The sequence below is a fragment of the Lepisosteus oculatus genome, chromosome 18 (assembly GCF_040954835.1).
Source record: "Lepisosteus oculatus isolate fLepOcu1 chromosome 18, fLepOcu1.hap2, whole genome shotgun sequence".
Classification (NCBI taxonomy): Eukaryota; Metazoa; Chordata; class Actinopteri; order Semionotiformes; family Lepisosteidae; genus Lepisosteus; species Lepisosteus oculatus.
The window spans coordinates 4,287,344-4,303,083 of NC_090713.1; the positions used below are offsets into that span (position 1 = coordinate 4,287,344).

The following is a 15,740-nucleotide window of genomic DNA, read 5'->3' on the forward strand; positions in this document are numbered from 1 at the left end:
TTAAAAACTAAGTTATAAATGCAGACGCTCCCTCGGTGCGCTGCTCTGGTGCGCCGGCTCTTACACAGTGCCTGTCTGCCGTAAGCGTTACAATATACATACTCAACACTGCTTGTACCCATCTGTCATGCAAATAAAACACCTTGAATTGAATTGAATTGAGGGGAGAGGGGGGGAATACTAAAGCCAATACTGGCTCAATACCCTCAATGGGCTTTGACGTGCTAATGCGTTGGTTTAACAGTCCGGGTGTGGCAGGCTTCCAATGTCAACTCGACTCGATTGGAAGACAATGAACGTATTTTGTGATATTTAGAAATATAAATTTGTTTGGTGCGAGTGAGGTTTTATTTAATCTAGGGAAACGTTTCATTTTTTCAAAGAAATGTTTGTTAAAAAATAAAGTCATAGTTCCATGGGATTCAATCACAGACCATGTGACATGGGAGTCAGGAAACGAACACACAGCGCAACAGGATTTAATAACGCTATAAAAACGCTATAAAATAATGTGATTAGGCACAGAAAAAGTTTACAGCACAGTACAATAATAAATGCTGACCATGACTTTAAAAGTATAAATTTCCTTACACTCAATTTAAACACAAGCTGTCTTTCTGTATGAACCACTAAGCTGGTTCATACAGAAAATGTAGAAATGCATTAGCCTGATTATGATTAAAAAACACATAATTAAACACGCGTTTGCGATTTAAATCAGAACACAATTTAAATCAATATAAATGTTTATATTGTAACGCATACTGTCCAGCCTCCATTCTATAAAATTTACTCTGTTGCACATACACACACACTAGAAGCAGGAACCGCTGTCAGAAGGGAAGATATGTTCAAAATATCGCAAATATCGATCATGTTGCGATATTTTGAAATATAAAAGTCAATTGATTGTCCATAATATTGCTATTCTATTTTTTCGAAGAAATGTTTGTTAAAAGAAAAGTCCAGCACCAGCTGGATTCGAACACACAACCTGCCAGTCGGTAGTCACGCACCTAGACCAGTAGGTTACAAGACACCTCGCATGAACAGGCAGGCGAAACAGCCCTACACAGCCCTGTCGCAGTACACGGATACAATCATACCATTATTAAATTCTTTAGATACGCGATTCCATATTATATTCCCTTTTAATCAAATTCTAAAAGTATGCTTGTTGACTCCGGTATCACGTTAGTTAAAGACTTCGAAGCTTAAAATGTTTAGGGAGAAATGGAATACTGGTGTGTATTTTTTTCTTTAAAGTACCAAGACCAGCTATATACTGTATGTTTATGTTCCAAAATTAATATTGTTTACAGATGCAGCCATTCAAAATGGGTGAGTTATTTCGCGGCATACCGCAACACGCCCACCGGGGTATCACGCGGTATCATGTGTGTCACGTGACTAACTATCCGGCGTCGCCTTGTAAAACCGCCAGGGGGAGCTTAACCTCTCATGTATAGCATTCGAGCCTTTAATTTTGAACTGTGTATTACAGCATGTTAATCATCAGTCATTCAAATGTTGGTATATTTTATGAAAGCAAGATTGCTCAGTTGGACAAAAGTACACAACCTACCTTTATCAGAAATATTTATGCATCAAAGCCTTTACTGAAGATATTACTAATAGTATTAATAATGGATGACTTTGGACAAGCTGTATACTCAAAGTATAATTTCTTTAGCACATTTGTACAAGCACTTGAAATCTGTCCAAGCCATACTTTGTCAGGCATTTTGTTTTACTTCAACGGGCATAAAAACTTCCTTGCTTTTAACAGGGCGTTTCATAATTTCTAACTACGAAAATGATTTAAAATGCGACACCTATCATGAAAAGAAAAAAATACACACCAGTATTCCATTTCTCCCTAAACATTAAGCATCGAAGTCTTTAACTAACGTGATACCGGAGTCAACAAGCATACTTTTAGAATTTGATTAAAAGGGAATATAATATGGAATCGCGTATCTAAAGAAATTAATAATGATATAATTATATTCATGTACCACAACACAAGAATAGTACACGCTGTACATTGTCTGTTGATAATGTTTCTGTAGTGCTTTTTCAGCACCCTGCATGTGACCTTGCCAGTGGCGCTGTGGGTTAGGTTCTTGACTCCCACCTCACACGGTCTGTGATCAAATCCCACTGTTTTTTTTTAACAAACATTTCTTTGAAAAAATTAAACGTTTCCTGAGTCAGAGATTAATTAAAACCTCACTCGCACCAAACAAATTTATATTTCTAAATATCACAACATGATCGAATTTAAGTCATTTTAATAACAATGAAAAGTCACCTAGGCGTTACAATATAAATATTTATATTGATTTAAATCGCGTTTAAATAGCCTTTATTTAAAACCCATAAATAAAGCTGGTACTGTTTAGACCTTTAATTATTTAAAACTGTATTACAGCAGCACAATGCACAATGCAACATAAATCGCTATCTTTGTCTTCTGTGTAATAATGTTCACCTCTCTGTCCAGCAAATTAACAATAGTAATAATAATGAACTTTATTGTATATGGCGCCTTTACAGGTTAAAAACAATAACAACATTACTGTTAGGCTGGGTAAATTATTTTTTTTTAAAAGAAATATAAAATGAGATATAATGATGTGTTCCGGCTTAGACATTAACGAAGAGCATAACACGTGGGCGGCGTAGAGGTCAGCTCTGGCTTTCCCATCTACTGTATACACTGCAAGTACAACCCCCCTCTCTGCAGGAGTGCTGGCTGTGACGAATTAAACCGGTTTCACAGGTATTTTCAAAGTAGAAGGAGGCGAGATTTCCAGCGAAAGACACCTCCCCCCCTCAAAAACCCAGTAACTTACTAGTTAAGAAAGGCTAGGCTCCTCAATGAAATCGCTTTAACATGCTAATGCCTTGGTGTAACAGTCCGGGCGTGGCAAGCTTCTAATGTCAACCCGACTACGGCGAAAGGAACCCTTCTTTCATTAGAAGACAATGAACATACTTTAGCCCTGAATGAATTAATAGCAAACATGGTTTACATAAAAGACATTTTTCCAAGAAAGTTTAGCCTTTGTCACTAATGAAACCACTAAAAAAAGACATAAATATAAAAATCATAAGATTTTTAAAATACATGACTTTGCTAAAATTTATTTGAAAATAAAAACGATTACAAACGCCAGTGGAGAGAGAGAACAGGGGAGGGATGTTGGTTTTGCATAAGGGGCGGGGCTATGGAAATGTGGTCTGTTTGGGAATGTGAAGTTACATGTTCTGGCTGTTTGTGAATAATCGTTGTTGAGTATGGAGTGTTGAGGTATTGATTTTGTGTAATGCTTTATGTTGAAAATTGAGGTGGATTTTGTTTATGATAAAGAGGATAAACTGGGATGGGAGGAGGGTTTGGTTTTGCATAAGGGGCGGGATTATGATAATTGGAGGAATTTGCGAGAGTATAATGGTTTGATATATTTGATTTTGTATTGTGGTTGTTATCTATGTTTTTGGTTGGTATTATGTTTATATGGTTGTTTTTGTTGGTTGGTTGTTATTATGGTTATTAATAATACGATCTATAGTTGAAATCTGAGCCTAAATAAAAAAAAACAAGTGATTAGGTTTATGAGCAATCTAATTACTTATTGGTTTAAAACGCTATATAAAATAAAGTTTATTATTCATTTGCTGGACAGAGCGGTGAACATTATTATGCATAAGACAAAGATAACGATCCTGATCAGTTTAGAAATCTGTGTACGCTGTAAGGTTTTTACTTCTTAAACTTTTAAAATACACGTTTCGAATAGAAAGAAATCCTCTTCCTGGTACAGTACTGTATGTATAGCAAACCAGCACGTCTTTTTTCTCCAATCAGAGGGGTGTCAGATGGTGTTAGCCAATCACCATTCTGAAGCCCTACCATAATCTCTGGTATGGGGAGACCCCAGAATTCTGTCCCATAGTTTAGACAGATGATAAATACTTTTACTGATCCCGTGAGGGAAATAAAGTAAATCATTTTCATTTTAGGAAATTATTAAATGCTCGGTTAAAAGCAAAGGAGATTGTCTGTTATAGTGGACATAAAAACAAGAGTTCGCTGGCATTATATCCTAGAAGACACAGACCGGCGCCAGACCGGTAAAATGCCTGATGAACTAGGGATTGGACAGTTTCCAAGTGCTTGTACAATCGATGGAAATGTTCAAATAAATGTGCAAAAGAAATAAACAAAATAATCATTTATTTCTTTATCATACTGGCTAGCTAATGTCCTCTCTTTGCTAGTTAGTGGCTGTGTTTCTGCGTTGGGTAGCAACGGGTGACTGTTCTCAGGAGGAAGATGTAAACAGCTTAATTTTCGTGTTAAATATTTTTTTTTAAATTCAAATTCATTCTATACAGCAATTGCATATTTGGGTACTGTTTCATAAAACTTTGATGCTTAAAATGTTTAAGGAGAAATGGAAGACTGGTGTGTATTTTTTCTTTAAAGTACCAAGACCAGCTATATACTGTATGTTTATGTTCCTAAATTAATATCGTTTATGACCTTCAGATGCGTTATGCTCCTCTTCTTTTTATGCTCAGCTACTAAAATTTCCCTTTAGTGGTAAAATTCCATATAAATATTCAAAACTAAGCGGATTAAAATGTGCACAGTAAAGACATTAAATGATTAAATCTTTTCACTACCAACCAATGCACCACGAGTGCCCCTGTCGGTCATTTTGGCCAGCCAATCACTTACCGCGGTGCCCTCAGGTGCCCTGCGGTGGCTTGTGGGTAGGTTACTGTACCGCGGTTTTTACCGCTCATTTTGAATGACTGCATCTGTAGGTAAACTAAATTGGGTTTCAAAAAGTTTTAGAAGGGTGAAACATTAATGAGTATTATATCGTGTCCCCAGAGTGGACTATTTGCACTATATATATGATGAGCTCCAGGGTCCATCGACATCCTTGTTGTCTTGCCCGTTGTGATTAGGGACCCCGTTGGAACACTTCAGCTTTGGCTTCTGTGGGCACGTAGAGCTCATCCATTGGAGCATCTTGGGGAGTCAGATCAGAGATTTGAGGTACAGCGACCTTTTGTTCAACCTCTATGTCGGTTGTGGCCCTGATGACAAATGTGGAGGAATGATGTATTTTGGAGAGGGTATCAGCAGATTTCCTGCAGCAAATTACTAACGTGTGTGGTTCTTTCATCCTGCTGTATGTCTCTGAAGCTCCTTCTTCTGATTCTGATATTCTGTCATGCTGTGGTCCCCAAAGTTTCAGGTCTCATGGTGATTGACAAACAGAGCTCCAAGCACAGGTTTTCTGATTTTTGTGGAAGCCAGGCTATAATGAGATAAGACAAGTGGCTAATGAGCAGGGAAAGTCTGCCTGACTGCAGTGGAGAGGATGCGTGCCCGAATAAAGCAAAGGCTCCCCACAAAAAATGTCTTGTAGGGGGCGTGAAGTGACCTTGAGTTACAAAAACAAACAATACGGCCGGAAAAAATGAAACAAGGGCAAAAAGAAAACCATCTGCCAGAGGAGCGTTTCATTGACAGCGAATCTAGCACTGATTGTCTAGCTCAATCTCGAATCAGTGAATAATCGGGGAAAACACCTTAAATTGTCTGATTAATAGCCCGATCGATTTTGGGATTGATCGCCTGATTAAAGGACAGGCAGTCATTGAGAAATGCATCCAGAGTGAGTTCACAGGGGGGCGGAAAGAGACTGAAAGCCTGTGCAAATATACTGGTTGCCAGGTGCAACATCAGGATACAAGCCGCTCCCTGCACAGGTGTAACAGAAATATTTTCTTGCTCCAAGGAACAGTTGTGTTGCGTAATTGTTTCTCATGATGAAATGGTATTTGCAATATTATGTACCCAGTTTCCACAGAAAAGCATACCTGATTAAAAAGCCTAATTCTCAAATGAAAGGTTATTTTTTCACAGAAATGTGTGTATGAGGAACCTGGTTAGTTGGAGAGGATGGAAAGTATTGAGGATTTCAAGAATGACACTGAAATTATCAAATTAGTGGAGGTATATACCTATACCTAGTCCAGTCACAATGGGCCAAATGTTGCAGTTCTCCATGTTTTTTTATATAAATACATATTCTTGTATTACTAATACATTAACTTGCAAATTGACAAATGGAGATTTTTTTCTTGAGTTTTTTTTATTTTATAAAAACAGATCCTACCTTTTCCATTCACGGTTTTTGCACCTCTTTGCAAAACGCGTACTCTGTCTTTTAAGTCTGATTTAGGAAATTAAATTAGGGAACAAGTAAAGTTTATTCCATGCTGAAAAGAGAAGAGAATAAATACAATGTTTTAGCTGTGTAGCCTTCTTTGGGTGTCAGGTACAGATCTGATATACAGATATTAGTTTATTGTAAATATTTTAATATCTCACAGTTGAAATCTACCAATCCTTGCACATGATGATTTTAATACACAGCTGCCAACTACCCAGTTTGCTCCATGGATACATCTGTAATGAAGATAAATGTTCTGTCCTGTATCAATGTGTTTAGGTCAGTAGTTCAACTCGTATCTTATCTGAGAAAGAAACATAAACCTTGGAAAAATGTCATTGCTCTTTCATCCTGGGGCTTGTAGTGAGATCATCAGGAAATATTTCCTTGTTCCATGGAATAGGTGTGTGAGTGAAGGTGTTCTGTTTGTATAATCAGACTCATGATGAAAAACAAATTGCAACTATATCAGTCTTCTTTAGAATGCCATGCATTATTAAAAATATCTTATTTTTTATCGATTGAACTATGAATGAGAATCTTTCTTAGTTGAAGAGGATTAAAAAGAGTAATGTGGGGGAGAATGATGCTGACTGTACAGGCTATAGTTCACAGCTCTTTATATTGTGTCTATTTTTGAATACCTATTCTTGTCTACTGTGCAAGCTGCAGATGAAATAGTAATACTAAAGCAGACAATGTAAACACAATAAAAACACAAAAGATGTTTTCAAGCACAGGCATATTTTGCCAACTTTAGCAAAAAGTAAGCTCTAACTTGTTAGTTATGATTATTAAAACATTATTATCCTTTTAGGGAGTGACTTTGTTATGAATGTGGCTTTTTTCATAAGATTTTGTGTCCACTGTATTTTTCCCTTGTTTGCAAGATTTGTTTCTGTTCCCTGGGTTCTGTAATAAGTAAATGTTGTGTGTTTGTTTCAGATAACTGTAACTGTCTGTTGGACTTATTATTCCACAACTCACTGTGTCAAGATTAAAGACATCAATTGACATTCTGAAATTTAATTCATAACAATTTACAACACCAAATTTAATTTATGCTGACAATATGCTAATATTTTTGAGGATATTGCTCACTTACTTTTACTCTGTCTTTCAACAGTTTTAACTTGTTTTCAGGATATAAAATTAACATTCATGCATCTGCCCTGTTGTCCTTTCTTGAATAGTATCCAAATGTGAGTTTGCCTGTAATCACACCGATGATTAAGTCTATTATCTTTATTATTAGAATTGATCACTGATTCTGTGATGTGTGGCAACAACTAGAAGAAAATTCTTAGTCTCTTAGACTGTTCTTCAACAACAAAAATGTAACTTGTGCAAATGACATGCACAGCTGATCTATACTATCTTACATTAAATTAATTAAATAAGATTAAATCATCACATTCCAACAGTTCAGACTCTCCTTATTGTTTTTTATCTGTCCAAGGGTGCGGCCCTGAATAGCCATTGGTGGTGATACAAGTGGAACCTGAAGCTATTGTGTTTAAAAGCAGGAAGGGAGAATCTGATTATTCAGTGCTCAAGAGATTCTGTTACTGTGAGGTACAAATTATCAACAGTAACTTCTGCTTGTTGTTATATTCACTTCTGTAATAAAAATGGAGGAAAATACTGAACTTGGAAAGTGGAGTGGTCCTAAAAGTCCTATTTCTGATGAACAGAGGGTCTGTGATGAGGTGAGTCTTCATCTGCTAGAACCCACAGAAATTCTTGCTGTCAAAATGTGTCCAGACTGTCCAAGATCTGGAATCAAAATTTTTGTCATAATGATGCAATTACTCATGCTTTACTGAAATATATATTTTCTCATAATTGAAATTTCTTATAAGAGGACAAAACATTTCAATCAAAAACAAGATTTTGTTTTACAGGGCACTGTAAAATAAATGAGCAACAGGGACATTCAAAAAGAGTTACAATTAAAATTGCATACATGGAGTACATTTCATAGGGTTGATGGAACCCAAAACACTCCTTTAAGCACCAAGCTGTATAACATTAGACAGCTGTATGACATTTAAGGGGACATTAAAGGAGAACTGAATGAAAGTATGGATCTTTGTTACAAATCACCTTTACTTTGTTGCTTAGTCCCTTTTGAGTGCTGTTGAAGAAAACAAGACAATAGTATATATATATATTTGAAGATAGCACAGCACAGTTAGTAATATGTGCCATTTTGTTTATGTCCTCATTTGTAATTTTAATTTCATGAAAAATATAATGTAAAAAATGTTAAATACTTTGCCTGTACTCATAGCTAACGCAAACGTTTTTACTTCAAGCTGAAACATGCGGTAGAATACAAGACGGGGAAGATCTACTGTGTTTTTACTGCAACATTATACATAGAAAAGAGATTGCTTGGATGTATGCACAAAATCATTAAGGTAAGTGAAATATGTAATCAAACCACTTTAGTTTGACTGTTTAGTGACTTTTTCATTTTAATTGTATTTAATGATAGTTTAATATAGTTTTTAATATAATCAAAGTAGTTTATGAACTGCTTAAGTAAGGCATTGAACACAACACAGATCTGTTGGGTTCTTCAGGACCAGAGCTTCAGAGATTCCAAAGGCTAACTCAATTGAAAACATAATAGAATAATTGCATTTATCACTACAGATACTACATTTTACCAATTAAAACAGTATACTGCATATCAGTGTATAGTTCAGCAGATACTTGTCTATATTGGTTACAAATAGTGAATTTTCTAATGAGTTCTTTACTAATCTCAAAATACACCTTACTACGAAAGGAGGTGTGAAACTTTTCATTAGTGACTGAAAAACATCCAAATAGCCGCATTTAGAACTTCATGCTTTATCTTGTATTTTAGAGTAAACTGGAATTCAAATGAAATTCTGTTTGAAACACAATTCTAATAAATAAATAACAAAATATATTTTCCAAAATATATATATTCCTTGGAGCAGACAGATAGCAATAATTCCTTTTCAGTAATATATTTTTGTAATGTGCTAATCACAATTGTACACAGTGTTTAAATGAGGTCTTTGTAGTGCATTCTACACAACATACTGTATGCTAGATTCTAAAATGCACTTTAGTACTGCTGTCTCTCATGTCTTGGGTACTAAGCTTGATTCAGACTGAGATCCAGAGCACTGAAAACATAATCACAGCACGTTGGATAGGTTATTTATTACTGAATAATTTATGACTAAAAAGCAAACTGTAAGCCTTTACCTGGTACAGTGGAGAAGCTGTCCCTCTGAGATACTGTATCTGTGTAAGTTTAAGCCACAAGAGGGCAACTGAGGAACACAACAGATATAATATCATAAATGCAGACATTTGTACATGATTGTCAGAGAGAAATTGAATGCAGCTGGTGCATATTAGATTTTTTAAATAGGTGAAGAACACAGCAGGAAGTGTCTAGTCTCTAAATCTCATAATACAATTAGGCCATTCTATCATTATGATCAGTCTCTTGGTTAGATCATTCTTCATTTACACCTGAAAGAGCTCTAAAAGTAGACACAGAATTAAACACTTCTGTAACAGTATTCTCCTGTGAACCATTTCTTATCACAGTATTGACTACTGTGAAGTTTGTTCCCAGAGTCTGACATGACAGGCATATCTGTCTCAACATGCACATTTGAAAGAATCAGCATTGATGAGTGCTTTTTAAACTGCAATAAAACTAAAATGTACATTGTAACTTGATAAGCCTTTAACTTGCATCACAAAGTAAACAGATTTTCCAGTTCTTTTTTGCAATTTTTATGGGCAAGGCAATTCAGAAAGAGGCAAGAAAACTTCCGGTGACATGTGCAGCACTATGACATTGTAAACAAGTGGGCTTGTGAATACAGTCTCTTTTACTGCAATAGAAATATTGCTTTAAAATGTATACATCGCATTACATTAGTCATTACAGAGACTATTGAATAGGAAGTGTCACAATTCAAGGGAATTCAAATGTAACTGTGAGATAAGATTTCAACTAACAGTACTTTCACAAAGTTTACAATTTTGTGAATGATTTGAAATCTGTAATTTTTTTCTAGAAGAACAATTAATGTATTTTGTTAACAAGATTTATTAACCGGTCTGCGAAATTGGGACTGTAGTTTCCCTTTAACCTTATACTTCTCATTACCATAAACAGTATATTGTTAATCGTTTCTTTAGGTATTGCAAATACAAATGATCTCCAAAATCCTCAGAATTCAACCATTGTTTGTTTCCACAGCAGTACAACAATTTTGAAATATATCAACAAATGAATAAGGTTTGGCTGGTGGCAATATTTCACATGCATTCAACACAACTGGTGAATTTCATCACTTTTTACCAGCAAAATCAAAACACAACATAAACTTTATGTCACAAGCAAACCAAAAATTTACAACAATGTATTTAGCGACCAGTTAAAACCAACAAAATATTTTTATAAGGCTATTTCTTTGACGTAGCAGTTCAGAGAAGCTGCAAAGTCCATCAATAGTTTATCAATTCTCCTGCAAGAATACAATTGCAAAAGGAAATGTTCTGCAAAACACATAAGACCCATTGTCTTACGTTGTAGAACAGCAAACATTCGGTGAACAATTGCATTCAAATGTCCTTCCAAATGACTGAAAAGTAAAAATTATAATAAATGCTTCCATCCATCTTTTAACCACTTAATCTAACACAGTGTCACTGGGCAGCTAGAGCTGTTCTTGCAAGAAAATGGGTATAAGGCAGGATACACTCTGGGCAAGCTGCCAGTTCATGCCAGTTCACTTAACACAGACACAGTCACCCCAGGTCCAATTTTCCCAGACGCAATGAACCTACAAGTATGTCTTTGGATAGTGGAAGATAAATGAATCACCCAAAGGAAACCCACAAAACCGCAGAAAGAACATATATATACCATAATTGCACCTCAGAAATTGAACCTAGGGCTTATCCCTGCAGGCTAGCAATTCTAAGCACTGTATGTGATTGTGTCTATCTGTCCTGTGATGGATGGAATCCTGTTAAGTGATTATTCCACTTTGCACCTATTCCTTGTTAGATTAGAAGATTGATTGATAGAAAAAGCATCTATGTTTTTCTGGTTATATATATGTAAACACTTATATGGAAACTTGATTTTAGTTATAACGTAAAGGTTTAAATCTTCTGTGTTCATTACAGGTCCATGTTGGTGAAGAGGACTACATCCATATATACATATTATTTCCTGTGACTGCCACCTCTGATGGTTCTAAACCTGAGCTGCTTGATGTGAAGACAGGCTTACATAAGGACAGCCCTTTACAGCCCTTTTGAACCTTTTAAATCAAATTCATAAAATTGATTCATGCTTTTTCCAGTTTTGTTCCTGGGGTAACATTTAGCTAAAAAGCTGGAAGTTTAGTTATTCAGAAAGTGATTATAGTGGTTGGAATTATTTTCAAATATTGACAATGTTGACATAACATCTCCACAAAATGATTTTTTTAATTTCAAAGAGATAATAAACTGTCAACAATAATAAACTATTCTAAATAAAACAAATTTACTAAATGCATTAATGAAATTGCTTCATGTTATATGAAACACTAATATCAATGTTGTAAATATTTGAGGACAAAAACAAAACAATAAGAAGAACAACATCAATGTCAATAATGATAATAAAATGTGTTAACCAAGTCAGACAAAATTACAAAATTGAAACAATTGTAAATAAACATCAGTTAAAGTATTTTCCTAATTTTCCCTTTAATTGCTTTAAAAAAAGGTTTATTTCTTTAGCTATAAATGAAAATATTCTGCTCTTATGGTACTAATATGTTTAGTAGAGTAGGGGAGGATTTTATAGCCATAAAGTATGCAAATTTGAATTTTTATTCACACTGATCATGGACAGTATAGCAGACAGCACCACACCACTGTAGACAGTACATTAAAAATAGTACATAATAATAGTACCAACCAGAACAATAAATATATTGTAGTGAACAATATATATGAGGTATGAAAAAAACATTGTAGTCAAAGTCAAAAGTGCATAGAGCAGAGGTGCACTTATTTCTGAGGCATTGCACAGTTAGTTTATAATGTGCACTGCCGTAAGGTAAAGAACATTCTTAAGTTTAGTGGTGTGTGCTTTAATAGTTGTGATGGTGGGATCCTGGATAGTGGATTGGGCTTTATTGTGAATCTTATCGATTGACAGGAAAATACATCCTATAATCCTCTGTGCCATTGCCACAGCCCATCTCTGTCATGCATGGTAGTATTGATGTACCAAACAATGCTGACTGGGGTGTGACTCCCTCTGCGTCTCCTGAAGTTGTGTTCAATGAGTTCGCCCGTCTAAATGTTCTAGGGCAGTGGTTCTCAAACTTTTTGAACCAAGTACCACCCCTGAACAAACCAAAGCATCCAAGTACCACCTACAAGTCATCTTCTCACAGGAACCCTAGAAATTCTCAATGACCAACATGAGCACGCGTGTGCGCACACACTCACACACACATATAATTCATATTATAATAATAAACTTTATTTGATATAGCGCCTTTAAAGGTGGCTTCTCAAAGCCCTTTACAGAAAGAAAACAGGAACAACAACAAATAAAAATAAACAATAAAAAAGCACCTTTTCAGTGAGAGGGGTGAGCTTGTTTAGTCGAGCAAAGCAGATGTGAATTCATTTTTTGAGCCTTGATACAATTCACAACAGAGTCTAACAGATTTTAAATTGCCAGGCATTTTCTTGATGGCAAAGGTCTCGCAGTGGATGTTGCAATGTGCCCATTCATTTCTGCAGCAACCTCTCTAATTCGTGCAACTACACCGCTGTTTAGGCTTTTCATTGCTCTAGCACCGTCTGTACAAACTCCGACACATTTTATCCAGTCCATGCCATTCTCTTCGATAAATTCATTCAGAAGCTGAAATATGTGCTCTCCTGTAGTTCCTGTTGGTAGCGGTTTACAGAACAGAAAGTCCTCATGGGACGTACCCTCAAACTCGTGTCTAACGTAAACGAGCGAATTGGCCAAATCAACTACAGACTCATCTAATTGCAGTGAAAAGCATCTGCTCATCTTAACGCGCTCTACCAGCGTACTTTTGATATAATCCGCCATTTCAATAATTCTATTAGTGACTGTTTCTTTCAGAGGAGGCAGCAAGTCGAGCTGTTTAGTTATTATTAATACGTGTCAACTCTTTTGCCAATGGTAAATAAGGTTCTTCAAAAATAGTGGGGCTTACCTGCTTTAGTAATCCGCAAGCTTGCATTTTTCCCCGCTTCCGTTTCAGGATTTTGTCTCAGAAGTTAAAAAGTTTTTATTTCAAGCGCATGGGAGCGAAACACAAGAGACGCTCGTTGTATTTTTCTCAAATTAACCTAGAACAGTTCTTAAATATTTTTCTGTTATCTATCACGCTTTCCAGTGCTCACAAGATTACCAGCGTTCCTAGCACGCATTTCTATGCATTCCTGTGTTTACAACATTGGCATTGTTCCAAAATCACGCACATTCTTCTTCTATATATTATTATAATATATATTATTATATATAATATATTTACCATTCCATTTCAAAGAGGCATTGAAAAGACAATAAACAACAAACATTGAAGATTTGAAGATGTCATGAAAGTAAACCATAAATGTGTTCACATCTCCCCTGAACCCTCCCATTGTTGATGGTGTGGCTGGGACCGCCTGCAAGGTGGAAAGTGACCAAGGGTTTGCTGCAAAGGTGGAGATGTGGTGCGGCAGCGGTTTACATGTCTTCATGCTTCCAGGAGCAGAAATTAAAATCCCACCTCCAGCTTTCAAAATAATATAGTTTTTAAATATTTTTTATCAGCATGTAAACTAACTGCTCACTTAAAACTATAACACAAAGAAAGTGAGTGAGCCAGAGAGCAAGAGAGCAAGAGAGGGAGAGAGCAATTTAGCAATTAAGAGAGAACTTTTACAGCATCAAAGATTTCATTTCGACCCAAACTTATCTTTCACCTTTGATCTGTAGTTCTAGTGAAATACAGATGCAGCCATTCAAAACAAGCGGGCGATACCGCATTATTTTGCGGTGCGCTTTACACAGTCTACCGCGAGTTACCGTAAATTCTCCTCTAATACCGCAAGTAAAATAATAGTATCCGGAATTTCCGCAAGGTGAAGCTAATAAAGCTCAACCTCTCATGTTTGAGCTGTCGCCATCAAAGTCTTTAACAAAGATATTACTAATAGTATTAATAATGAATGACCTTGGACAAGCTGTAAACTCAAATTATTGCCCTGGTCCACATTCTTTTTTTCATTGACCGTCTTTGTAAAAGTAACACCACAGCATTTCGCAATCACGCATTTGTTTCCAATCATGCAAAGTACAGTAATTGTTGAGAATCGATTCACCATGCCTTTCACATGCTCATAAAAGAGATTGATTTAGGAACATACACATATTACTGTATGCAAACTGTACTGTATACAGTATGTATATGTATATTTAATGTCTTTACTGTGCCCGTTTAAGTATTGAATATTTATATGGAATTTTACCTCTGAAGGGAAATCTTAGTGACTGAGCATAAAAAGAATAGGAGCATACTGCAACGCGTGTGAAGTCCATAAACGATATTAATTTTGGAACTTAAACATACAGTATAAGGCTGGTCTCGGTACTTTAAAGAAAACATACACACCAGTATTCCATTTCTCCCTAAACATTTTAAGCATCGAAGTCTTTAACTAATGTGATACCGGAGTCAACAAGCATACTTTTAGAATTTGATTAAAAGGGAATATAATATGGAATCGCGTATGTCAAGAAATTAATAACGATATAATTATATTCATGTTGCAAAAGAACTGCAACGGACATAAAAACTCCCTTGCTTTTAACAGAGCGTTCCATAATTTCTAACTACGAAAATGATTTAAACTGCGACACTTATCATTCATCAAGAGCTCGAAATATCATAAGGATCCTCTAGAGCACAGCAAAGACTGTATTAAAACAATCGCGTATCTCAAGAAATTAATAAGATATAATTATATTCGTGTATTGCGACAGGGCTGTGTAGGGCTGTTTCACCTCTGTCTTCATGTGACTCGATTCAAAAGCCATTTAGCAAAGAGGGGATGAGAAGAGTGACAAACTAGTATACGGTATAGTACTTCAGATCTTTTTTTCTGAACCGGGGAAAATCTGATCATGTTTCTCTATAACAATAATAAAAAAACATTGCCACACCCGGACTGTTAAACCAACGCATTAGCATGTCAAAGCCCATTGAGGAGCCGGGCGCAATAACTGTTTTGTCCCTTGATTTACTGATCTGCATTAATTACAGAAATCGAGTTCCTCGAGTTCCTTCTGTTTGCCCACAGAACAGAGGCTGGAGCAGCACTGTCAGACCTGGGCGCTGACATTAATCTGGACAAGACCAGAGTTATGGTTTT

The 15,740-nt window shown here is 35.9% G+C and overlaps 1 long non-coding RNA gene across 1 annotated transcript; it reads left to right on the forward strand.

Moving 5' to 3' along the window:
• Positions 1–7,831: 7,831 nt before the first annotated feature.
• On the forward strand, positions 7,832–11,818 carry LOC138223945 (uncharacterized). The gene is made up of 3 exons (XR_011182363.1): positions 7,832–7,972; positions 8,582–8,686; positions 11,463–11,818. It is a non-coding gene; the product is annotated as an uncharacterized lncRNA (long non-coding RNA).
• The last annotated feature ends 3,922 nt before the right edge of the window (positions 11,819–15,740 follow it).